At 37.8% G+C, this 27370-nt stretch overlaps 1 protein-coding gene across 1 annotated transcript in view; it reads right to left on the reverse strand.

The window, feature by feature from the left end:
- Nucleotides 1-27370, reverse strand: part of Tmem163 (transmembrane protein 163) — a 216491-nt gene that overhangs the window by 174296 nt on the left and 14825 nt on the right. The gene's annotated exons all lie outside the window — the stretch shown is intronic.

Below are 27370 nucleotides of genomic sequence, written 5' to 3' on the forward strand. Positions count from 1 at the left end.
CTGTTGTATTCTGCTGCCTTTCCTATCCTCTACTATCCCCCCTCCCCTCCCCTCCCCTCCCCTCCCCTCTTCTCTCTCTGCTCCCTCTACTGACATTCGTTTGTCCCCCTTATATTATTTTTCCCCTTCCCCTCACTTCCTCTTGTATGTACTTTTGTATAACTCTGAGGGTCTGCTTCCATTTCCATGCATTTTCCCTTCTCTCTCCCTTTCCCTCCCACCTCTCATCCCTGTTTAATGTTAATCTTCTTCTCATGCTCTTCGACCCTACTCTGTTCTTAGTTACTCTCCTTATATCAAAGAAGACATTTGGCATTTGTTTTTTAGGGATTGGCTAGCTTCACTTAGCATAATCTGCTCTAATGCCATCCATTTCCCTGTAAATTCTATGATTTTGTCATTTTTTAATGCAGAGTAATACTCCATTGTGTATAAATGCCACATTTTTTTTATCCATTCATCCATTGAAGGGCATCTAGGTTGGTTCCACAGTCTAGCTATTGTGAATTGTGCTGCTATGAACATCGATGTAGCAGTGTCCCTGTAGCATGCTCTTTTTAGGTCTTTAGGGAATAGACCGAGAAGGGGAATAGCTGGGTCAAATGGTGGCTCCATTCCCAGCTTTCCAAGAAATCTCCATACTGCTTTACCATTATTTCTTAAATTATCCTCTTCTCTCCAGCCAACTTATACCACACTCTCACTGAAACCACCCTTTCTGCAAACGCTGGACACAACCATCCAGCAGGATGCCCTGTTCCATTTTCCAGAGGGTCACCCTAACAATCCTGACATGCACACAGCTTATGCCACAATTTAGTCTGACTTCCTTTGGTGACCATGCTCAGTACTGGGCAGAGTCTCAACTCCATGCCAGGCAGTCTGGCCCTTTATCTCCAGGTCCCCAGGCTTTTCTGCAGTTTAACTCCTTGGAGCTCCTCCCACACAAACACTCCCCTGTGTTCCTGCCTAACTGAACTAATCACCTGCAATTCCTCAAAGGCACTAGGCTTTGGAGAACCCTGACTCCTTGGCCCCCACCACGACATATACACACTCATTACCAACCATCCATATCTCTTTCTCCCCTCCCCCCTCCTCTTTATCTCCTTCCCTCTGTCCCTCCCTCCCTCTTTCTTGCTTTCTTTGCCCCTCTCCTTCATACATACAGAAGCAGAAGACAACATCTGTAAGTTCCACTACTAAGCTTCCACAACTAGGGGCAGTCATCGTGCCTCTTTTAGCAAAGCATCACCCACAGTACACAGGTTTCTCCTGGTTTACAGATCATCTGGCCCTACATACCTCCTAACAAACTCTGGCATTCTGCACACAGAGGCTTATCACTAGTTACCTATCATCCATTCCACACACTAGTTACCTGTCATCCATTCCACAGATTGTGTGGAATGGATGACAGGTAACTAGTGAGCACCTTCTTCTACTAGGAGCAAATCAATCCAATGTCCATATATTACCAATTTGGTTTTCATGTACCCCAAACACGGTGGCAGTAGGCATATTTTAAGAAGTGTAAATTCAGAAACCAAAGTTTTACAAAGAAAACTTTATGATATGGGGGAAGGGCACCGATTATACATGGAAATTAACCTTAGTTCATCAAATACTTATTTAATAAGAGATACTTAAGAAAACAAATATAGAATATCTATGCAATTAACACAAAGGATTCTATTTAGTCTTGTAACTTCTCTCAACCAGGATTTCTCATCTGAACCACAGAACATAGAAAATGAGCATACCAAGCATGGTTCATGGCTACTACTAGTCTGGATGCATGAGAGAGAAGTTCTTTCATTGCATACAACATTCTGCTCAGGGCAATGGAGCTTAATTCTCTTGCAGAATCCAGGTGGAGAAAGGCTAAAGGGAGAGTTTCTTGCAATTTTTAAATTCACTTTCCTTCTAACATTTCACTAAAACATTTCACATCTCTCCCAGCACAGGGAGAGGCCAGGAACACACACCTGTCCATGACTGGTTAATTCTGAGGGGTCAAAGATATGGCTCAGGCAGCTGCCCATTTCATGCCTCAGTAGCAGCAGCAGTAGTAAACAGAGGTAAACAATGCTCATCTTTTAATGAGAAATATAAGGGAAGAAAATTAATGATAAAGTAGGTTCAAGTCCTTAGAACCACAGAAGAGCTGGAAGAGCTTCAGAGAGTTCTTGGAGCTACAGTCTTTCATTCTTACATGCCTGTTAGAAAGGCCAAAATCCAGAATACTGACAACACCAAAGGCTGAAAAGGATGTAGAGGAACAGGAATTCTCATTCATTGCTGATGGGAACACAAACTGGTACAGCCACTTCACCAGCAGCCACATTCCTAGGTATCTACCCAAAGGAGCTGAAAACTCACATCCACACAAAAACCTGCACAGGGATGTTTTTGCAGCTTTATTCATAATTGCCAAGACTTGGAAGCAACCAAGATGTCCTTCGGTTGGTGAATAGATAATTAAACTGGTACAGCCAGACAACAGAATATTTTTCAGCACTAAAAAGAAACAAGCTATCAAGCCATGAAATGATACAGAGGAAACTTAAATGCATATTTTCAGAGTGAATGAAGCCAATCTGAAAAACAACATTCTGTACCTCTTCAATGAAATGATATTTTGGGAAAGGCAAAACTGTCAGCAAAAAGATTGATAGTTATGAGGGGTTTGTGGGGAGAAAGGGATCAATGGTAGAATCAGAGGACTTTTAGGGCAGTGAAGCTACTCTGTATATTATAATGTACATACATGTCATTGTGCATTCATCTAAACCCATAGAATATACAGCATCCAGTATGGGTCCTAAGGTCAACTATGGACTTTGGGTAATAATGAAATGTCAATATGGGTTATTAATTTTAACAGTACCACTCTGATGAAGGATGGTGGTAATGGGGAAGGCTACTGCACATGTGAGGGCAGAGAGTATGTGAAAATTCGCTGTATCAAATTTCCTCTGAACCTAAACTCCTCTAAAAAAAAATTAAAACATTATTTTAAAAAACAGAATTTGGAAACCAAATCTCAAGGATCTGAAATTATTTCCAGTGCACCAAAGCTGGGACCTCAAATCACCTGACTGCTCTACTGAACACAATTTCTTAATTTAAGAATTGTTAAGCCATAAACAACCAGAGCAACTTTCCTGATCACAGAGTAAACAACAGGGATAACAATTATAAAGTATGAATAACTTGACCCTCAAACTTGAATTGTTTAATATTCTGTCATTCTACTGGTTAAATCTGTAATGAGTCATGCTAATTTTGGGGCATGCTGAATGACAGGTAGCATGTCATACTCATCCCTATTCCTGCAGCACAGCCCCTGGTTAACAGCAGGTATTTGGTAATACAGGGAGACAGGGAGGAGGCAGTTTTCAGATTTTGCTATGAAAACAAATATAGCCAGCCATAAGCAAAAGAACAATGAAGGCTTCAGTGTGACTTGTTTTCAGCAGTCCCCTAATCTTCACACCACCAGTGGGAAACACACTGGTGTTTTCTGACACTGGGTGACTATAGCAAACCTATAGATTATAAGTTTGCCCTCAACTTCTAGCATCTCCAAAGCATATGGTTTAACTTATGGTAAATTCAAACCAGTAAAGTAGCAATGACTGATGATAATCATTGCCATTTTTTGTACCACAGTGACCTAAGTAGCTGAATGTGTTGGCTCCTACACAGGCCACATCTCTGAGGTAAGTACTATATTATCTTGCTTTACAGATGAGGAAAGAAAGACCTATAAAAAGTAACTTCTTCAAGATCACAGAGAAGAGAAGCAAGCAGCACTTGGTCTCTGACTTGTGATATATACCACCATTCATGCATTCCCTTGACAAATGTTGAACTGATTAACTTCTATCTACTAATAATCGAAAAGATTCATCAAGCACCAGCTTTACCATCGAAAGGTTTTTTCAGTAAAGAGTTACAGATGCATCTACCTACCACAAGGCAAAATAAAATATGGCCCAACTAAAACCCTAAGCAGTAGTGCTGGAGGGAAGTGATTAATTCCATAAGCATGAGAGAAGTCTCAGTTGGGACCCTGAAGAAGCTTAACCTTCTCCCAAGGCCAAGGACAGTGGGAACAGCAATTCCTTCTGAGGGATATCCATTAGCATGGGGCACCCTTAGGACTGAGCTACCTGGTGAGGTTGGTCTCCAGAGGGTCCAAACAAAAAGGTACCATAGCAAGATGGAGCCCTCCAACTTCAGTATTCTGGAAACAGAAAGAGACATTATGAGAAGAATGAATCAAAGTCCCCAATACAAGGTCCACACAAAACATGGCACTTATGAGCTGGCACTTGCCTCGAATGCTTGAGGCCCTGGATTCCATCCTCAGCTCTGCAAAAACAAAATAAAACAAAAACCGCAGCACTCCACAAATATCCACTCTCTCCTACCTACCTCTCAACCTTCACATCCTCACCTGGCTAATGTCATAACTAAAATATGATAGAAGCTGCTTCTTCAAACCCTCGCTTGGGTGCTGAGGTGACAAGGAAATTGGTAGAATGTGTGTCCTTTCTAAAGCCAACAGAATTACATCTAAAGATCCTGGCTGAATCTGTTCCTTAAAGCCAGACTACTACACCTTAAAAATGTTTGACCCTCAAACAAAATTGTTTTCAATTTAATTTGCCCTAGGTTTCCACATCATCAAAATATACTAAATATAACATTAATTCTAATCCAGAAAGAGCTATGAATATGTAGGCAACAATGGACCAACAATCCAATCAGCTACTAGAAGTCTTTTATCTTGAGCAGGTTGGGGGAGTAATGTTTCTCTTTGTTAAGAGCAGCAGCTCAGAATGTGAGGAATGTCAAATTATGTAAATGAATTATTTGAGTAATAAATCATAACTTAGCATCATGTTACACCATCTGAGTTATAAAGTAAGGAGTTTTCCAGAAAGTCACTGTGAGGTCCAAGCAATAGTTTCATTAGGTCTTGAGCCTTGCTACTTCAACCTTACTCTTCCACCCTTCTCCATCAGCATTTCATGCTAAAAGGAACAGAGTTTATGGATAACAGATGGAACATTGGGAAGGGTTGTCTCTAGGGTAAGAAATAACTATATAAGTGTGTTTCCTACACTTTACACATTCAACTTGTTTCTTAGAGCCTGTCAGAAGCTCATGATAGCAACATTTACAGAACACCACAGAAAAGATCTTTATCTGTTTCTTCCAATGCAGTTCCTACCATAGAATCTCAAGACCTGCAATTAGCCATGGATAGATTGGATTTAGAAAACTATCAATATCAACTCTTCAAAATTGTACAGAAAAGTTTGTATAAATAAATGTGTGATTTTCTATGTAGATAGTTTAAAAAAAAAAAAAAAGTAGAAATAACTATATAAGATGGAGGAAGGGAAAGGGATCCACAGAAGACACTGTTTGTTACTTAAAACTTTAGTGCTATTTGACTTAAATAATGAGCATATATTATTTTGATAAACAATTTGTCTTAAAATGCATTCAAATTTACAACAAAATACAACTAATGTGCATTCATCTCTAGCTACAATTTCAACAAGGTCATTCACATGCCCAACGAAAGGCGAGTGACTCACCCGAGACAGAGATTCAACCAAGAGATTCTATTGGGGGGCTGCCCAAAGGGGAAGAAAAGGAGAGGCAGAGAGCAGAGAGAAAGAGAAAGAGAGTAGAGGGAGGAGAGAAAGAGGAAGTGGGCAGAAAGCAGAGAAGAAGAGGGCAGAGAGCGTGAGCTCACAAGCTTCACTTAAGAAGGATTGCATAGGCGACTTGGCCAGTGCTGATTGGCAGAGTGACCCAGGAACAGCGAGCGGACACTGTGTTCTGCAGAGATTGGTCAAGAAAACTTTAAATTTGGCGCCCTTCACCCTTAGCTTGGCGCTCTTTGGAGAGGAGGGGGAGCGGTCAGGGATTCTGTGATGTTCTTGCGAGATGGAAACTTAACTTCAGTGGGGAGTCTCCCACACACCCAACAACCCAACACTAGAGATCTCTGTAAAAGCAATATACTGTGGCTATGACAACATGCATGTAGCAGATATGGCAATACTCATATTTAAATGGCATTCAACTGTGAGATGCATGACCCAGGTGACCGTCAAGTAAAGCTATTATAATTGGAGGTCAATTCTTTATAAAACACACACTCCATGATTAACATTCCATTTAGGTACCCTGTGCTGTTTTCATCAGAAAAAAAAAATATGGATCACCGGTAAAAAAGCAAAACTTAGTTTATTAACCTAATAACAGAAAACTATATACAAAGCACCAGGGGATGAAACACAGAAGTTGTCAAAACAATTCTCAAACTTAAGGCACTCAGTTCTTCATTGCCAACAACACCCACCAATTCTGATTAACAGAGAAGAGATTCACATAGGAGTTCAGAATTCACTGAACTGACAAGAAGACTGGCCAAATGAGCTTCAGAAGCTGGCAGACCCAAGTGAGGCTGAATGCTGAAAACAGAGCTGAGGGCTAAGGCCATCTCACTCCAGGGACAATGCCACCACTGGCTGCCCAACACCAAGCCACCTGACTCCTGACTGAGCTTCTACCAAGAACAAAATCAGATGCTGTTGTCATTTCCAATGCCATGGGGAACCTCAAAAATGCACTCTCGCCAGACTCAAAGCCCTAAGCAAGAATTGCAAATTGGTTTTGCTTCAGTTATGTGTCTTAGCCCTGGCTGCAAGCATCCAGTTTCCTCTAGCCTTTCAGAGCCAGAACTCCACTCCCACCAAGATGTAAATGGTGCAGGTGTTTCCAAACATATGATTTCAAAGCTTGGAAGGCAGAAAATAAAACAAAACGAATGTTCACCATGGTGGGAATATAGAATACATATGAAAAGTCAGCAGTCAAACCAATGAAAAAAATTTAAATCTAAAAATCCCTATTCCTTATAAATTTCCTTTTTATATAAATTCCTAGATTCTTTCAGTCATCCTATGTAAAAGTATATTAATCCTCAAAATAATTTTAAACATGTAAAAATAATGAGGTCATATAACAGTGAGTTTGGAAAAGAAACAATTTCAGTTCTCTCATCACCCAAAACACTCAGTTATAACTAAATTTTCACTGGAAGAATTCACAGTCTCTTCTTTATATATTTCCAAGAAAGCAGCAGTGGAAAAAAATGACCTTCAATTTTAACCAAAATATTAAAGATATTCAAATATCTCATTAATGCTGAGCAATGGAACACTCTCTCTCAGGACATAAAAACACGCTCACTCTCTCTATAGAACTATGCTGTACATATGGTAGCCACTAGCCACATGCTGTTACCCACAACTGAAACATGGCAGGTCCAAACTGAAATGTTTTATAAGTGTAAAGTACATATTGGATTTCAAAGATTGCACATGAAAAATAGAATGTAATATATCTCAATAATTCTTATATTTTCATTACCAAATGTTGATAGACCATTTTGGATATATTAGGGTAGATAAAATATATCAATAAAATTAATGCAGTTTCTTCTTACTTTTTAATGTAGTTTTTAGAAAATTTTTGATTATACATGTGGCTCACATGTGTGCCTAGAATTATTTCATTTCTATTAGATAACGCTGGTCTAGAGACCCAGGATTCATCCAGCTCACTCCCCCTAAATGATTAGCCTGGTGACATCCCCAACAACCTGCTCCCTCTCAAGAAGATTGCCACCACTCAAGGAAACTCCAGGGCTTGGAAACTTCCAGATAGTACTGCTCCAGGGCTGGAGTCCAGAAGGCAATAGAGCCAAGAGAGGTGAGGGAAAAGTTTGCAGTTCATCTTCCTGGTACAAAGGAATGATTTCAGAGGGAAAGATACAGATAGAAAAACTAATAGTTTGCCTTTAATGACCAAATATTGTGACTCCAAACTCTCAACAGCTATGTGTACCATAAAGTTACTACATAGGTACTTTATTTCACATGAATCTCCAAGCAAATATAGACCTCCCTCCAAAATGTGGTTTCTCCAAAGCATTGCATGCATAGCCTAAAAGTAAAGTTCACCCTGGCCCTCTGTTTTCACATACACCAGATAGCCCATTGATTTGTCAAATTTAAGTTATATCAGCAATTACGAAAACATAGATCAATAATCAGTTTTTATGGATGGATTTAATTCATCACAGGAAAAAAACACTGAATTCTTCAGAGCCTTGAGCAAACTATGAGACAACCCTCTGACTTCACCTCAACACAATTAAAAATATTATGATCTTTGCTCTCTTTACACTGTTTTCTCAAGGCTATAACTAATTAGCCCTTGTATAATCAAAATTATGGCTGCTTCCACCAGTGTAAAGACAAATACCGGCAAAATGCAAATACCAATGAAACTCAAATACACTACCAAAATAAATACAGAGCCCTGAATCACAACTCGAATAGGCAATGGTACTCATTACTTTATTCACAAACCTTGACTGCCCATCTACCTGCTCCAAGCAGGCAGTGCCCTGGGTGCTGGTGATACAAAACAGAACAGACAGTCAGTGCTTACAATGGGATCACAGTGTGGCTGGAGGAGATAGTAAAGGGGAGACAATTGCAATCAAGGGGAAGACAGGAGGGTGCAAGATATCCACACAAACAGGGAACTTTTGACTCCTTCAGAGTCAGACTTCAGGAACAGCAAGCACAAGTGGACCAAAGGCCCTTCCTCATCCCTCAACAGTCAGACCCCAGAAGAAAAGGTGCCCCTCATGAGCTGAGCAGGACAGCCTGCATCACAGAAGTGGGAAGCTACCAAGTTGCAAGGTCTTTGAATTTAGGTAACAAAGGTGAAGAATTCTGTGTGTTGCATCAAATGCCTCATTCTGCAATCCGGGCTGTCATCAATAAAGCTAATATTTTGCTTTCTGTTTGATATCTCTCTCTCTCTCTCTCTCTCTCTCTCTCTCTCTCTCTCTCTCTCTCAAATGGGAGTTATTCACTGCATCCTACCTCCCCCCAAAAACCGTAAACACACTTACATTCATGTGTGCACACAGGCATGCACAAATGGGCACACATCCTAAACCCTGGAGAGTCCCAAGTTCCTCCAAGAAACAACACTATGCTGTTATTCCCTTTCCTTCTCCAATGCTCATTCCCACCTCTGGGCAACTTGACTCTAGGGCTCACCACTCTGACACAATGTTCTCTGCAAGTTCACCCTGACCCTCTGAACACCTGAACACGGACTCCTATAGCAGTCTCTCCTACTTTGACCCTGGGCTGTGGATAAGATCACTGGCCAAACCTGCTTAAAGTGTTTTCTTTGGCTTTCCATATCCCTGTACAGTGCTTGCTCCCTGGGCAGACTGAGAAATAGCCTCAAAAAAGACATCCACACCCTCACACCTAGGAAACAGTGCAAGTTACCTCATATGGCAACAAATGGGGACAGGAGAAGAGTCTTTGCAGATGTGATTTGTTTTAGAACCTTAGATGGGGAGATTATCCTGGATTATCCAAGGAGCCCTAAATGCCATTACAGGTGTCCTTATAAAAGACAGGTAGAGGGAAATTTGACACATAAGGAGACAATGATATGAAGATGGAGCAGAGAGAGATTTGCAGATGCTGGCTTTGAAGACCCCAGCACTGCAATGACAAGCCAAGGAATCCTAGCAACCACCAGAAACTGATGGAGGCAAACAGCAGATTCTTCCCTAGAGCCTCTGAGGAAATAGTACAGTCTATGATACTTGACTTCAGCCCAGTGATGCGGATTTTGGACTTCCAGCCTCCAGAACCATAAGAGAATAAATTCTAAATTTCTCCTGAAGAATTGTTTGTAGTAATTGGTTACAGTAGTCACAAAAAAAAAAAACTAATGCATTCCCTTTGATTCTCCTACCTTCTCAGTCTTCTGTTAGTTCTTTTTCATATTCCCTCCCAAAATGATATTCCAAATTCTGTCCTCTGCCTGGTCCCCTCCTGTCTTAGTCTTCTCAGGCTGCCATAACAAAATATCAGACTGTGTGACTTAAACAACAAGAATTTATTTCTCACTGTTCTAGAGTCTGGAAATTCCAGATCAAGGTACCTCATTAAGGATAATGAGATGTGCTTGAGGGCTCTCTGCCTGCTGTGTCTACACACAACCATTCCTCAGTGTATGTAACTGGAGAGAGGAAGCAATCCTCTGATGTCTCCTCTTATGAGGGCCTATAATGACAGCCCCCCTCCTTAAACCTAATTACTTTTGAAAGGCCACCAGACTCTCACCTCAGGGGTTAGGGCTTCAACACATGAATTTGGGGGTGGGGGAAAATTCAGCTCATTGAACTTCCTCTTCTCCTATCATGATCCTAGGCAGTCTTTCCTACTGCCCACTACTGCCCGCATGCAGAATGCTAAGTCCATCTTTCTTCCTGTACCAATGTCGCTCTCCAATCCATATTCCCATTGACCACCAGCTTTACTTTCAAGCCATAAACTTGGCATCAGGAAACCAAACCCATCTCTGGTCCCTGTTCTACCTCACCCTCAGTGCAGCCACCAGAATTTGGGTGTTTTCTGTAATCCCTTAGTTCTGTTGGAGATTCTGTCCCTGCCCCATACTCCAGGCTCTGGATCTCCTGATCCTTTCAACCAGATACCTCGAGTATTAGCAGGCAGTGATATGGGCCCCGCTTGAAGAGTAAAACACAAACAATAAAATAAATTTAAAAAATAAGCCGGAAGTACTGGCACAAACCTTTAATCCTAGCAACTCAGAAACCAAGGCAGGAATATCCATAAGTTCAAGATTAGCCTGTACAATACAGCAAGAACCCTACCTTAAAATAAAAATTTCTATGGCAGACCATTTGCCTAGCATGCACAGGGTCTTGTGTCCAATTTATCCCCAACACTGAAAGAAAAAAATAAATAATGTGAAATTTTCAGCAATTTTAGGTGATAAAACCTACACCAGAGTCAAAAGCATGGTGGAGTTTCTGAAAAACAGTGCAACCTTCCCCACACTGATGTGAATCCAGCAACAGGTGCTTTCCATTCCCTGCTGATAACATAACTTAGAGGACACCTCTGGGCATTACTTTTAACAGGATACCTATGGGTCAGGCAAAGTTGGCTGAGATAGTGTGTTCCAGAAATAAGCTTACACAAGGAACATGTAGAAAGGCCAGGGATACTCAATCTTCAGAAGAGGCAACAAGAAAACATGATAAGCTCACACTGAAGATATGCCTTGTAGGGAATGGAGATCTGGCCCTGGTTGACAGCACAGGTGCCACAGTTCAAGAAGACCAGGATGTGAATACATATTCTACCTCCTCTTAGCTGGGGGACCTCAGAAAAGTCCTATAACTTTTCTTAAAACTCCCATCTACAAAATGAGAACAATAACATGACCTCAGAGCACAGTGATGAGAATTAAGTGTAACCATTTATATGAACCCTTTAGTTAGCACTGCACCTGGCATCTCCATGCTGGCTAAGTATTCACCAAGAACATAATAACTAAGAAGAATTCATTAGGAAAAGTCAAATTTCAGCTGGCCATTAAAAACATGCTTTTTAAATTTAGGATTGGGCAATATAAACTGGGTCTCACTAAATTACTAAAATCCCAGTTCTAGGTAAATTCAAACAAAGGCTGGAGAAATATTAGAACTGACCTAAAGCTGATAGAAATCACTTATGATGGCAATTTAGACATAGTGGTATCTGCATAGAAGGACCCTTCCCAGTGCCCAGTGGCACTGCCAATATGATAGAACTGAAGGAAGGACTAGTGTCACTGTCATGGTAATCTTACCACTCGAAGGTCTTCACCTAAGGATCTACTCTTATTTTATCAGAAATAAATCACATGTGTCCTCCCAAAGACCAAAAAAAAAAAAAATAGCCATCTTTGGTCATTAAAAAGTCATTGCTTAAGAATGTTCTCTTTATGGGACACACAAGAGTTCCAGCTTCTGCTTTCAGGAGACTGGCACATCAATTACTCTACAATAAATATCTATTCACTGCTGATACCATATCTTCTTGTTCACACTAAAGATAACTGGGATTAGATCCAAACTCTCACAAAATGACTACATCTACACATTAGTCTTTTCCAGAAAAAAAAAATCAGAAAATCTCCATTTTGAAAATGAACTCCTCAAGTAAACAAGAGTTACTTGCCCCCTTAAAATGCTACAGTGTTTCTAAGTGTCATTAATAATGATGCCAGAAATCTCCCTGTATAAATAAAGGCATGATGGAAAAGGTACCCAGGTGTAGAAATACAAATTATTTTGTAAACAGAAAAGGTGTTGAAATAATTTTTTAATCTCCTTAAATTATCCCATAAAAACATCATAGAAAGTGGAATAGCAAAACCAAAAACTCATGCATTCACAACAAAGCTACGTGAAAGGTACTGCCATAAAACAAAAGAGAGGAGCCAAGATAGCTACAAGGGCTACCAGCAAAGATCAGCAGAAGCCAAGGAAGGAAAAAAGAATCCCCAACACTTTCTAGAACGGACAATAGGTCAACCTGAGAAAGGCAGTCAAAACTGACATGAAGTGGTACAAGCCCAGTTGCCAGGCAAAGACACAGGAAAAACCATACAGTGTAATGGTGTGACACCAAGTGCACTCCATGCACTAGTAAGTCAAAACTCCTTTCCAAGAAGAACTCACAATGAGAAGAAAGGGTTACTGGAAACAGGATCCAAACTGAATAGGCCAGAGACAACTAGGGAAAAGGAAACCTTGATTATAATGAAAAATGGGAGACCCAAAGGCAGGGGAGCGGAGCATTTTTTTTTTTTTTAATCATTTTGTTGGGGGGGAGGAAGAGCAAGAAAAGGGAGCTTTAGAGCCACAATGCTCAAAAATCTCTCCAGACTTACTCTTTATCGTAAAAGAACAGGAAGACTCATTTCACCTGAATAACAGAAAGACTGTACCCAAATACCCAGCATTAAGTAAAAAAGAACGAGAAGCAACATATAAAGAAAGAACACCATGCAAACAAAAATGATATAAACCTAATGCAGCATCTTGAAGCAAATGAAAAGAAAACATGAAAATGATACATGTATAGAAATCATAATTTAAAACTTCAGAAATGTATGACTGAAAAAATGAAACTTTTAAGAACTGAAAATAAGACTCAGAAAGGGCTTTTTTAAAAAAATCCTTTTCAGCAATGAAGAGAGAACTAGAAGGAATAAAAGAGCAAAAAAGTAATTAGTACTTTTAAAGAATTAGGTGTTGGAAAGAAGTAAAAATTTCAAATAAAAAATAAATGAAAGGTTAAAAGGATTTTAAGGAAAGTGACAGATATAGATTACAAAGAAATACAACATACATACATTAGAAATGTCTAAGGAATATAATTAAAGCAATAAAACAGAACAAATACTAAAAACTACAGTTCAAGAAAATGTTCATAAAGTACAAAAACATGAGTCAACACCTTAGATCTGGAGAACGTTGACCCACAATAGACATTATCAAGACATAGTTTGGCAAAACTCTTGGACATTATAGAAAGAATAATAATGTGGGTGCCCAAGAGAAAGGTCAAGTCACTTTTAAGAAAAAGAAAATAGAATTGCCATTAACCACTGACAGCAGTGCTTTTTGCCATCATACAATAGAGTATTGTATTTAAAATATTTGGGAAAGAAAATGGAAACCAAGGATTTTCTATTCAGCCAAAATTCAAGAACAAAGGACACAGAGAAAATATTATAAACATGCAAGAGCTCTTGCTCAGTGAGCTCTTGAATAATACAGTGGAGAAAGTGCTGCAATGAAGCATCATTATAAGAATTGGCAGTGATGATTAAAAATATGTTTATTGGGCTGGGGATGTGGCTCAAGTGGTAGCGCGCTCGCCTGGCATGCATGCGGCCCGGGTTTGATCCTCAACACCACATACAAACAAAGATGTGTGTCCGCCGAGAACTAAAAAAAATAAATAAATAAATATAAAAAAATTCTCTCTCTTTCTCTATTAAAAAAAGATGTTTCCTCCTCCTCCTCTTCCTCCTCCTCCTCCTTTAAAAAGAAAAATATGTTTATTCGTAGAACTAAGACTAACTGATGGTTCTAAGGAAAATAGTAGAATATGTAATGTCGACCTGATCTGACAATGTAGATACTGTGGAATATTTTAAAAGGTAAGAAGCACTGGAAAAAGCATACAAAAATGACAAATAATATATGAAAGTATATGAAAAATTCATAAGAAGTATATGAAAAATAATAAATCCACTTATTTCCTTATAGGTAGACTGTGAGTAAAAGGATATTATTTAAAATTAGATGCTGCATGAAAAAGAGGAAAAAGGAAAGAAAAGGTTACTAAATCATAGTAAAGAGCCATTAGAAAACAGCATAAAAAAGAAAAAAAAGTGAAGGAGGCTAAGGTATCATTCAAAGGTACAGATACAATAATAACTATTAAATGAGCTAATCTTTTTTAAAATTTTTATTTGTTCTTTTTTTGTTATACATGACAGTAGAATGTATTTTGACATTATCATACATACATAGAGTATAACTTGCCATTCTTGTAGTTGTACATGATGTGGAGTTACACTGGTTGTGTATTCATACATGAACATAGGAAAGTTATATCCAATTCATTCTACTGTCTTTCCTATTCCTGTTGCCCTCCCTTCCCTTCATTCCCTTTGCCTAATCCAATGAACTTCTATTCTTCCCTCCCCTTCCTTATTGTGTATTAGCATCTGCATATTAAAGAGAACATTCATCCTTTTTTTTTAAGATTGGCTTATTTTACATAGGATGACAGTCTCCAGTCCCATCCATTTACTGGCAAATACCATAATTTCATTCTTCTTTATGGCCAAGTAAAATTCCATTGTGTATATATACTACATTTTCTTTCTCCATTTATCTGTCAAAGGGCACCTAGGTTGGTTCCATAGCTTAGCTATTGTGAATTGAGCTGCCACAAATATTGATGTGGCTGCATCACTATAGTACACTGGTAGGAGCAAAGGTACACTCGTACATTGCTGGTGGAACTGCAAACTGGTGCAACCATTCTGGAAAGCAGCATAAAGATTCCTCAGAAAATTTGGAATGGAACCACCATCTGACCCAGTTACCCCACTTCTCGGTACATACCCAAATAAACTTATCTTATTCAGCCTCATGCTTTGTTGTAAGGTTTTTAAGCATATGAGGAGCTATAGGGTAATAAAAACAAAACAAAAACAACAACAACAAAACAACATCAATAAGTTGCCCACTCAGTTTTGACAAATCCTGACAGCTATTACAGTTATAGTTGAAGCATATATATGGTTGAAGTCCTGCACATTCTCCATGGATCCCTTGTCTCTGACCATCCCAAGATAGTCACTCTTTGGAGTTCAATTCATCATTTTCAAACACAAGCAATAGGTTGTATTAAGATTATACAATTGGTAGTCTTACAACTTCTTTTATTCCTAACATAGGCTTTCAGATTCATCCATGTTAATTGTTCTACTTCCCCAGCTCTCAGTGGGCACTGCTGTCCTTGGGTGCATGTTGGACATTGGTAGGGTTGTCACTGTTTGTTACAATTTCAGACTACAGATATCATGGCATTTAGTGGGTGGGAGGGAGCCAAGGATCTTAATATCCCAAAATATTCAAGACAGTCATGAAGAGTGAAGATCTGGGCTGGAGATGTGGCTCAAGCGGTAGCGCGCTCGCCTGGCATGCGTGTGGCCCAGGTTCGATCCTCAGCACCACATACAAACAAAGATGTTGTGTCTGCCGAAAACTAAAAAATAAATATTAAAAATTCTCTCTCTCTCTCTTTAAAAAAAAAGAGTGAAGATCCTTCTCTTGTTCCACAGAACTTTCAGATAACTCAAAAGATATTAATTTATAAAAAAAAAATCTGCGTGTAGAACTCTAAATTGGAGAGTTTGTTTTGTTTCATTCTGACAAGTTTTAAAGGATTATTGATTTTTTCCCCAGGAATTTAACTACCACATAAATCATGAGAAAAGTAGGTTTAGTTTTATTCAGATCTTGACAGTTATAAACCAATTCAAAAAATTAGGTCATCAATGGCAACTCCACTCAAGGTAATGAAAACAGACAACAAAACATTCATATTAGTGTGTTCTTGTAGCTGCTGCATTCCTGATGATTCCACATACGCCTACCAATATGACTACTTAGCCCTGTTTCAAAATGTCGTGCAGAGGAAAATGTCAGCAGGGATGACTCTTCCTGCCTCTTAAATCCAAACCTATTCATCTTATGCAGGTGTCAGCAGCTAAGCTGTGTCTATCAATATTGTCATACTATGTATGTACATATTTAAATATACTTTTTACCCAAATTACCTTCCTTTATTTCTCCATTATATTACATTTAGGATACAATACTATTTTTATAAGTGATGTGTATACATAGTTCAAGACTGTAAAAAAAGGTATGATAAAATATTGGTTGTAAAAAAGGTACATTAGGTTTGATAGAGCAGAAAACTGCTGCTAAATATAGATTCACTATATTAAGACAATGCAATATGTCTTTCAAATTTCCTTTTAATGGACATTTGTCTCCCTACTAGTTTTTTTTTTTCCTGTTACAAACAAAAGTGCTACAACAGTCTTGTCTGTTTTGTCACTCATACAAAAGTCAATGCTTTGTAAATATCTTGGGTATTATTTAATACAGTGCTTTCCAATGCACAAAATTGTTGGGGTGCTTAATAAAACGTATTGATGTTTTCCTTCATACTTCAAGCTTTCCGTGTCTTAAGAAAACTTTCTTTACATCCAGGTCATATGTATAATCTCTTATTTTTCTCTATTTAAGTTTTAAATCCTTGCTGTCAGGTTCGGTTTCTGTGTGTGTGTGTGTGTGTGTGTGTGTGTATTTCTGGCAATTGATCATAGGGGTGCTCTACCAGTGAGTTACTGCCTCCCAACCCCAGGCCTCTTTATTTTTGCTTTGGGATAAGTCTCACTAAGGTGTCCAGGCTGACCTCCTGAGAGGCTGGAATGTGCCACCAAGCCCAGCTCAAGTTTGGTTTCTTAATTCACATGGATTTTATATTTGTATACATGGGAAGTTGAAATTTATTTTCTTTATTTCTAGATAGACAATCAGTTATCCTGGTACCATCATTCCCTCCCTGATGTACGATGCAGCCTCGTATATATCCAATTTCCATATCTGAGTGGTCTATTTCTAGACTCTCTAGTCAACTTCCTTGGTCTATATGTCCCTAAAAATATCACAGTCTCTACTGCTCTAGTTTTAGAAGTTCTGACAAGGGCATGTATGGTGTTCTGAAAAATTACCTTATCTATTCTTAGTCTTTTATTCCTCCATATATATTTTAGAGCTCACCAACTTCATTGAAAAAAAATTAGAATTATTAGTGAAACTGCAGGTTAATCTTAGGAGACATAGTATCTTTATTATATTGCTTTCCTAACTGTGAGCATGAGAGTAGAGTTTCTCAACCATGGCACTAATGGCTTTTGGAGTCACAGAACTCTTTGTTCTGAGAGACTCTCCTGTGCATCGTAAGATGTTTAGCATCAGCCCTGCCCTCTACCCATGAGATGCCAGGAGCACCTCCACTCCCAGATGTGACAATCAAAATGTCTCCTGACGCTGCCAGATGTCACCTAGGAAGGGAGGGAAGTACAGAAGCACACTTGATAGAGAACCACTGCAGGGAGTAAATGCTTTAATGGTCTGTGACTACTTTAGCGATTTTTTCTTTAGTGGTCACAGACCACTCAGGTCAATTTTCTTTTCCCTTGAGCCAATCACAGAAGGTAATTATTTTATGAAACTATGCATTTTACCTAAGTTTTCAAATTTATAGGCATAAAATTATGAAAAATAATCTCAGTCCTAAAGTTTTCTTCATTATGTATTACACCTGTCATTTCATTTCTAATTACCTTTCATTCATTCATTTTCTTTTAAAATCAACCTTACCAGAATTAAGATTCATTTACCAGTCTTAAAACCATGGCTTTGCTTTTAATAATTTTCTTGTATAATTTTTTCTTTCTTAAATGTATTGTTTAAATGTATTCTTAAATGTATTTCCTTGTAGCTGTTACATTCATGATGTCTACTATTTTTTTCTGCTTCTTAGCTTCCTATTTTTGACAGTTTTATTTATCAATTTTCAATTTCTCATTTTAAATTACAAGTAATTCTTTTTCATTTAATTTTTTATTTGTTCTAACTAGTTATACATGACAGTAGAATGCATTTATGCGCTTTGATATAACATACATAAATATAGTATAATTTCTCATTTTTCTGGTTGTACATGATGTAGGATTACACTGGTCATGTAATCATATATGCATATAGGTTCATAATGTCTGATTCATTCTATTATCTTCCCCACTCCAATACCCCCTTCCCTCCCTTCACTCCCCTCTATCTAATCCAAAGTACCTCTATTCTTCTCTAGCCTGCTCTCTACCCTCTTGTTGTACATAAGCATCCACACATTAGAGAAAACAATCAGGCTTTGGTTCTTTGGAATTGGATTATTTGTGTTAGCATGATATTCTCCAGCTCCATCCATTTACCTGCAAATGCCATAATTTCATTCTTCTTTAAGGCAGAGTAATATTCCATTGTGTATATATACCACATTTTCTTTATCCATTCATCTGTTGAAGGGAACCTAGTGATAGTTTGAGTTCTTCTTTACCTATTTCTAAATAATTCTTAATATTTAAAATAACTTTCATTCTTCTTTAGCTATTGTGAGGTGAGCTGCTATAAACATTGATGTGGCTGCATCACTGTAACATGTTGATTTTAAGTCCTTTGCGTATAAACCAAGGACTGGGATAACTAGGTCAAATGGTAGTTCCATTCCAAGTTCTCTGAGGATTCTACATATTGCTTTCCATAATGGTTGCACCAATTTGCATTCCCACCAGCAATGTATGAGTGTATCTTTTCCTCTACATCCTTGCTAACATTTATTGTTGCTTACATTCTTGATCATTGCCATTCTGACTGAAGTGAGATGAAATCTTAGAGTAGTTTTGATTTGCATTTCTCTAATTGCTAGAGATGTTGAGCATTTTTTCATGTATTTGTTGATGGATTGTATTTCTTCTTTTGTGACATGTCTATTCAGTTCCTTAGCCCATTTATTGATTGGGTTATTTGTTTTTTGTTGTAAGTTTCTGAGTTCTGTATAAATCCTAGAGATTAATGCTTTATCTGAGGTGCATGTGTTGAAGATTTTCTCCCAATCTATAGGCTTTCTCTTCACATTATTGATTGTTTCTTTTGCTGAGAAGAAACTTTTTAGTTTGAATCCATCCCCTTTATTGATTCTTGATTTTACATCTTGTGCTTTAGGGGTCTTGTTAAGGAAGTCAGATCCTAGGCCTTCACAGTGAAGATTTGGGTGTTCTTTTTCTTCTATTAGGTGCAAGGTCTCTGTTCTAGTGCCTAAGTCTCTGGTCCACTTTGAGTTGAGTTTCAGGCAATGTGAGAGACAGAAGTTTGATTTCATTTTATTACACGTGGCTTCCCAGTTTCCCCAGCACCACTTGTTGAAGAGGCTATCTTTTCTCCAGTGGATGTTTTTGGCACCCTTGTCTAGTACGAGATAACTTGTCTAGTATGAGATAACATTCTTCATAGAACTAGTATGAGATATATGAGTTTGGCTTCGTGCTTCTATTCTGTACCATTGATCTACAAGTCTACTTTTGGTGTCAATACCATGCCATTTTTGTTACTATAGCTCTCTAGTATAGTTTAAGTTCTGTTATTGTGATGTCTCCTGCTTCACTCTTCTTGCTAAGTATTGCTTTGGCTATTCTGGGTCTCTCATTTTTCCAAATGAATTTCATGATTGCTTTTTCTAGTTCTATGAAGAATGTCATTGGGATTTTAATAGGAATTGCATTAAATAGGTAGAGTGTTTTTAGTAGTATGGCCATTTTGACAATATTAATTATGCCTGTCCATGAGCATAAGAGGTCTTTCCATCTTTTAAGGTCTTCTTCAATTTCTTTCTTAAGTGTTCTGTAGTTTTCATTGTAGAGTTTTTTTCACCTCTTTGGTTAGATTTATTCCCAACTATTTTATTTTTTTGAGGCTATTGTGAGCGGGGTAGTTTTCCTAATTTCTCTTTCATGGATTCATCACTGAAGTATAGGAACATGTTTGATTTATGGGTGTTGATTTTATATCCTGCTACTTTGCTAAATTCCTTTGTTAGTTGTAGAAGTTTTCTCGTGGAATTTTTGTGTCTTCTGAATAGAGAATCATGTCATTGGCAATTAGTGATAGTTTGAGTTCTTCTTTACCTATTTCTAAATAATTCTTAATATTTAAAATAACTTTCATCCATGTGCTACTCAGAAATGTGCTGCTTTATTTCCCATCATATATAATTATATATAGGAGAATTTTAGCTAAATTCGACCTCAAATTATCATTTTATCATGTTCAAGGATCTTTGCAAAATACAGATTCCTAGAAATTTTAATGAGATTTCTGTTGTGATGATGGAAGTGGTGACACTGTATACATGTTCATGATGCTGAAGCAAACTTGTTGGGTGCATGGTTCTATAGTGACACATTGAGTCAGTGTTCTTTAAACTGACAGTTCCAAATCACTATTGAGGCATGAAGTCAATTTGATAGGTTATGACCAGCAGTTTTTAAAATAAGAGAGGATAGAAATTATCAAAGTGAACATTTTTTTTTCACATTTTAAGAACTCTGACATTGAGTAGCTCACACAATGAACAGCATGATATCATTTAATGGCAGCATTTTTATTTCCTAGTGGCACCAAGAAATAATGTCATATCATAATCAAAAGTGTCTTAGATATGATAACATACAGTATGTATACACATAATACATTTTCTAGGTCACATATGCCTTTCTTACTATGGAAAGCAGTCAAAAATGTTGAAAAATACTGAAGTACATAAGTCCAATCTTTCATGTCTTCACTAAATTTTTGGTTTTTTTCTATCAACTAGTAGAAGGGGATCTATAAAAGTCTACCATTAAAATTATGACCTGTCAATTTCTACCTAGAATTCCATCCATTTTTGATTGGGTGCTTTGAGATTTGTTATTTGATATTGACAAGTGTTTTATATTCTCAGTAAAATGAACCTTTTTTTTTTTCTATAGTACCACTCTTTATGCCTAATAATGCTTTTGGTCTTCATTTGTTTTTTTTTCTTTGATTGGTATATAGCTACAAAAACTTTTTACTAGTATCTGTTTCAGACTTTTTAATTTAATTTAATTTAATCTTTATTTTTTTAAACTGCTGGGGCTTGAACCCCAAGGCTTCAAATCCAGGATCTCATGCATGCTAGGCAAGCACTCTACCACTGAGCTACACCCCCAAATCCCCTTCTCTAACTTTTACCTGGTTTATGAAACACATTTATACTTTCTGTAACTGAAGAAATGTTTGGTTTTGTTCCTGCATTTTATTTTGCAGAGTATATACTTTTTTTCTGTGTCATTTACTTCACTTTTGTCATCTACTGAATAAGGTAAGTGCTCTAATTCTTTTTCTCTGCCATGGTTTGAATCATATGTCCTCAATCTCTCCCATCAGTTCCCAAACAGTTTCAGATACCTCTAAAACATTGACTATTTTCTGTTTCCTCTCTTTCTGCTTTTGGAATTCTTAATTGTTCACATTGGAACTTATCCTGTCTTCCATGTCTCCTAGTAAACATGAGAGACAAGAACCACTTTGTCATACATTCTATATTTTGGTTCACTAGCTACTTCTGGTTTCTGGTTCGCTTAGCATATTTTTCATTACAAACTGTTCTCTGACACTTCCAGAGAAATATGGCAGGGTGGTTCCTCACATTTACTTTTGCTTCTTCTAAACATCCCACTAAACTAGGAGACCAGGAATTTTTTAAGAAGACAAACCAATTAGGAAAAAAATGAAAGAGGCAACAAAAACAATTTTTAGAAGCTAGAAAACATATGGGCAAGTGGTAATTGGTTTAACAGACTCCAGAAAGCAAATGCCTAACACAGCAGTGTGAAAGCAAAAAGGCAGCCCATTTAAACCTGAGGACACCCAGAAAAGGGGGGAATTGGTAAGACAATAAAATAAAGAGAAGAGGAGAGTGTTCAAAGTCTATTTTAAAAATAAGTTTTCCAAACCTGAATACCCCTATGTAGAAGAATGAAGCCAGATCCCTATCTCTCACCCTGCACAAAAGTCAAATCAAAATGGATCAAAATCTTTAGGAATTAGACCAGAAGCCTTGCAACTGCAAGAATAAAACACAAGGTCAAGACTCCATCATATTGGTGCTGGCACTGACTTCCTTAACAAGACACCTAAAACTCAAAAAAATAAAACCAAAAATCAATAAGTGGAATGCCATCAAATTAAAAAGCTTTAGAAAAGCAAATGAAAGGATTAAGAGAGTAAAGAGAGAGCCTACAGAATGGGAAAAAAAAATCTTTGCTAGCTACTCTTCCTACAGGAGATTAATATACAGAAAAAAGAAACTCAAAAATCTTTACACCCAAAAAAACAAGTAACTGAACCAATAAATGGGCAAAAGAACTAAACAGAATTATTTTTAAATTTTTTTTTAATATTTATTTTTTAGTTGTACACAATACCTTTATTTTGTGCATTTATTTTTATGTGGTGCTGAGGATCGAACCCAGGGCCTTGCATGTGCTAGACGAGCATTCTACCGCTGAGCCGCAACCCCAGTCCAAACAGAAATTTTTCAAAAGAAGAAGTGCAAAGGACCAACAAATTCACGAAAAAATGTTTAACATCTCTAGCAATCAGGAAAATGAAAATCAATCAAAACTACACTAAGATTTTATCTCACTACAGCCAGAATGGCAATGATCAAGAACATGAATAATAATAAATGCTGGAGAGGTTATGGGGGGAAAAGGTACACTCACACATTGTTGGTAGGTCTGCAAAGTTGTACAACCATCTGGAAAGCAGTATGGAGATTCCTCAAAAAACTAAAAATGGTACAACCATAGGACCCAGTTATACTACTCCATAGTATTTATCCAAAGGAACTAAAATCAGCATACTATAGAAATATATCCATTTCCATGTTTATAGCAGCACAATTCAGAAGAGTAAAATTATGCTATCAACTCAGATGCCCATCAATAGATGCATGGCTCAAGAAAATGTTTTGTGTGTGTGTGTGCGCGTACACACACACACATGCTACTTTTATTCAGACATAAGAAAAATGAAATAACAGCATTTGCAAGTAAATGGATGGAAATGGAGAAGATCATGCTAAGTGAAATAAGCCAGAATCAGAAAATCAAGGATTGAATGTTTTCTCTCATATGAAGCAAGAGCAAAATAACAGAAAGAAGGTAGTGGGGGGATCAGTTATCATACATATATAAGAAAGATCAGTGGAGTAGAACAAGGGGGGAAGGAGGAAGAAAGGGAAAATTATGGAATGAATTTAACAAAATAAAGTTGTAAACATATATAAATGTACCAAGGGGAATTACACCTTTATGTACCAATTGAAAATAAAGAAGGAGTGAAAGGAAGATCAATAGAGTAGATGAGGGAAAAGGGGGGAGGGAGAAGGGGAGGAAAAGTGGGGGGAAATGGGGATCAAAATCAAATTCCTTACATGTATCATTTTGTCAAAATGAACCCAAATACAATGTACAATTAAAATGCTCTGATTTTAAAAATCCAAAGTTTTTTGTAGTTTTCAAGATTCCCTCCCCAACTCTCTACAGAAGGGCAATACCCACTCAGCCACAATTCCCCTACCAGACACTTAGAGAAGAAACGCAAGATTAGGGACTGGATGCACCAAAATGGAATTTACCAACAAAAGAGACCAACTACATCATCCTACAGTGGACACCAACCACAGCTCATAGCTCCTATCAGCATTTTAATTGCCCTTTTTTGTGTGGGGGCAATACCCAAGATTGAACCCAGGGGTGCTTAACCACTGAGCCACATCTCCAGCCCTTTTTTTGTATTTTATTTAAAGACAGGGTCTCGCTGAGTTCTTAAGTGCCTTGCTAAGTTGCTGAGGCTGGTTTTGAACTCATGGTCCTCCTGCCTCAGCTTCCTGAGTCACTAGAATTACAGGAATGCCCAACTGTACCCAGCTACCCCTTTTAATATAAGCAGATATTCAAGATCACCACTCACAGGATTCATCTTCTAACAAGAACTAAGTCTTAGAGGAAGACAGTGCAAGAAATAGAAAAGTTTCTTTAAAAAAAAATCAAAAACTTTCCAGAATATAAGAAAGCATCTATTTTAAAAATCCATATAATAAGAGATGTACAATTTTTTAAATGAGCACACTCATGCAATTTGAAGAAAAAACAAAACTTGATAGTGAAAATTAAAAACTCAATAGAAAAACAAGAGGAGTTGAGGAAATTTCATAGGAAGAAAAAAAATAGAACCTAGGGGCACTTACAGATAAAAGGGATCCCCAGCACAGCAAGGCCCAGGAAAAGGATTAGGATTCAGAATAGTTTAGGACTTAAACAGCAACACTAGAAATTATAGGAAAATGGAGTAAAACCTTCAGACCTCGTAAGGACTATTATTTCCTTCCCGAGAATTTTTTATCCAGCCATTAATCAAATGTCAGGATTTTTAAAGACATTTCAGGCCTTGCACAGCTTGAAAGTTACACTTCCCATGGGCCTGTTCCTAGGGAGCTAAGAGAAGATATGTCCGCCCCCCACCATCGAGAGCGAACCGAAGAGAAAAACCTGGTATCCAGCAAAACGGCAGCCCAACAAGAAAGAAAAATAAAGGTAAATCCTAAAAAAACATAGTAAAGAGAGATGCAAGGATACAGCTGTGCAGTAGAAAGGGCAACCAGAGTGGATCAGCAGTACTCAAACGGATCCAAAGGATCATTCTGCAAGAAGAAACAAGTGGAATTATCTGTGCGTCTGTAAGTATCTCAGAGAAGTTGAGATTAGAACAGAAAATAAGAAATAGAGCTTAACAAGAAATAAATACACAGAAAAGTAAACACAGGAATAAACATATTAAATCCAGAGTAAAAAAAAAAAAACAAAACTGTGCAAGAAAGAAGTAATCATGCTCCACTGATGGCTCAATGAGTAGAAGTCATAATAATGAAAAAAAAATAGTTATTTTGCATGGAAATAACTTCATAAAATCAGTGTGATTGTGTGGGTCCAGGAGAATAAAACAATAAATCACCTTCTTTCATCTTAGGAAGCCAACAAATAATGTTTAACCTTGAAAAAAGAATCAAGAATTAGCATTAGTAGCCTGTTATTGTACACATACAAGTAAACAAAGAATTAACTACATAAGTAAAGTGGTTTCTAGTAAAAGGACTAGAGGGAAACAGGAGAAAGAATAGAGATTGTTATAGTTCTTAATTTTTTTTGTGACTACATCCAGATTAAACCTCAATAAAAATATCAAAAATACATTGATTATTTTCCCATTGCTCTGTTCAGTCTTCTTTAGTATGCTTGATTCATTTTAATTGTCTATCATATTAAACATACTTATTTTCAGATTTTGTCAGACAATTCTCTCATCTGGAATTCACTTCTCATCATGCTGTTTATATGGCTCTCAATCATGGGAGACCCTTTTCCTGGGAACCCTCTAATATTGGCTTGTGAGCTTATCTTTGGTGTGGTTACATCTGTGGAACACCTGCAGGCCTTTGGTCACTGTTCTGCACCTGCTTCTTTCACATGTTCCAGTTGTATTTACAACTTAGGACCACATCCATGTTAATAGCTCAACAACATTAACTGAGATAGCATTATGGGTTTCTGGGTAAAATAGAGTGTAAAAACCTAGAATGTGCTGGGGTAGAGCGCTTGCCTAGCATGAATGAGACATTGGGTTCCATTCCCAGCTCTGGGGTTCCAGGGGGATCTTTTTTTTTTTTTTAATTTTTTATTGTTGGCTGTTCAAAACATTACATAGTTCTTGATATATCATATTTCACAATTTGATTCAAGTGGGTTATGAGCTCCCATTTTTACCCCATATACAGATTGCAGAATCACATCAGTTACACATCCATTGATTTACATATTGCCATACTAGTGTCTGTTGTATTCTGCTGCCTTTCCTATCCTCTACTATCCCCCCTCCCCTCCCCTCCCCTCCCCTCCCCTCCCCTCTTCTCTCTCTGCTCCCTCTACTGACATTCGTTTGTCCCCCTTATATTATTTTTCCCCTTCCCCTCACTTCCTCTTGTATGTACTTTTGTATAACTCTGAGGGTCTGCTTCCATTTCCATGCATTTTCCCTTCTCTCTCCCTTTCCCTCCCACCTCTCATCCCTGTTTAATGTTAATCTTCTTCTCATGCTCTTCGACCATACTCTGTTCTTAGTTACTCTCCTTATATCAAAGAAGACATTTGGCATTTGTTTTTTAGGGATTGGCTAGCTTCACTTAGCATAATCTGCTCTAATGCCATCCATTTCCCTGTAAATTCTATGATTTTGTCATTTTTTAATGCAGAGTAATACTCCATTGTGTATAAATGCCACATTTTTTTTATCCATTCATCCATTGAAGGGCATCTAGGTTGGTTCCACAGTCTAGCTATTGTGAATTGTGCTGCTATGAACATCGATGTAGCAGTGTCCCTGTAGCATGCTCTTTTTAGGTCTTTAGGGAATAGACCGAGAAGGGGAATAGCTGGGTCAAATGGTGGCTCCATTCCCAGCTTTCCAAGAAATCTCCATACTGCTTTCCAAATTGGCTGCACCAATTTGCAGTCCCACCAGCAATGTACAAGTGTACCCTTTTCCCCACATCCTCGCCAGCACTTGTTGTTGTTTGACTTCATAATGGCTGCCAATCTTACTGGAGTGAGATGGTATCTTAGGGTGGTTTTGATTTGCATTTCTCTGACTGCTAGAGATGGTGAGCATTTTTTCATGTACTTGTTGATTGATTGTATGTCCTCCTCTGAGAAGTGTCTGTTCAGGTCCTTGGCCCATTTGTTGATTGGGTTGTTTGTTCTCTTATTGTCTAATTTTTTGAGTTCTTTGTATACTCTGGATATTAGGGCTCTATCTGAAGTGTGAGGAGTAAAGATTTGTTCCCAGGATGTAGGCTCTCTATTTACCTCTCTTATTGTATCTTTTGCTGAGAAAAAACTTTTTAGTTTGAGTAAGTCCCATTTGTTGATTCTAGTTATTAACTTTTGTGCTATGGGTGTCCTATTGAGGAATTTGGAGCCCGACCCCACAGTATGTAGATCGTAGCCAACTTTTTCTTCTATCAGACGGCGTGTCTCTGATTTGATATCAAGCTCCTTGATCCATTTTGAATTA

This window comes from Marmota monax, unplaced genomic scaffold, assembly GCF_021218885.2.
Source record: "Marmota monax isolate L192 unplaced genomic scaffold, Marmota_monax_Labrador192_F-V1.1 WCK01_AAM20220418_F8-fsc00154, whole genome shotgun sequence".
In the NCBI taxonomy this organism is placed as follows: Eukaryota; Metazoa; Chordata; class Mammalia; order Rodentia; family Sciuridae; genus Marmota; species Marmota monax.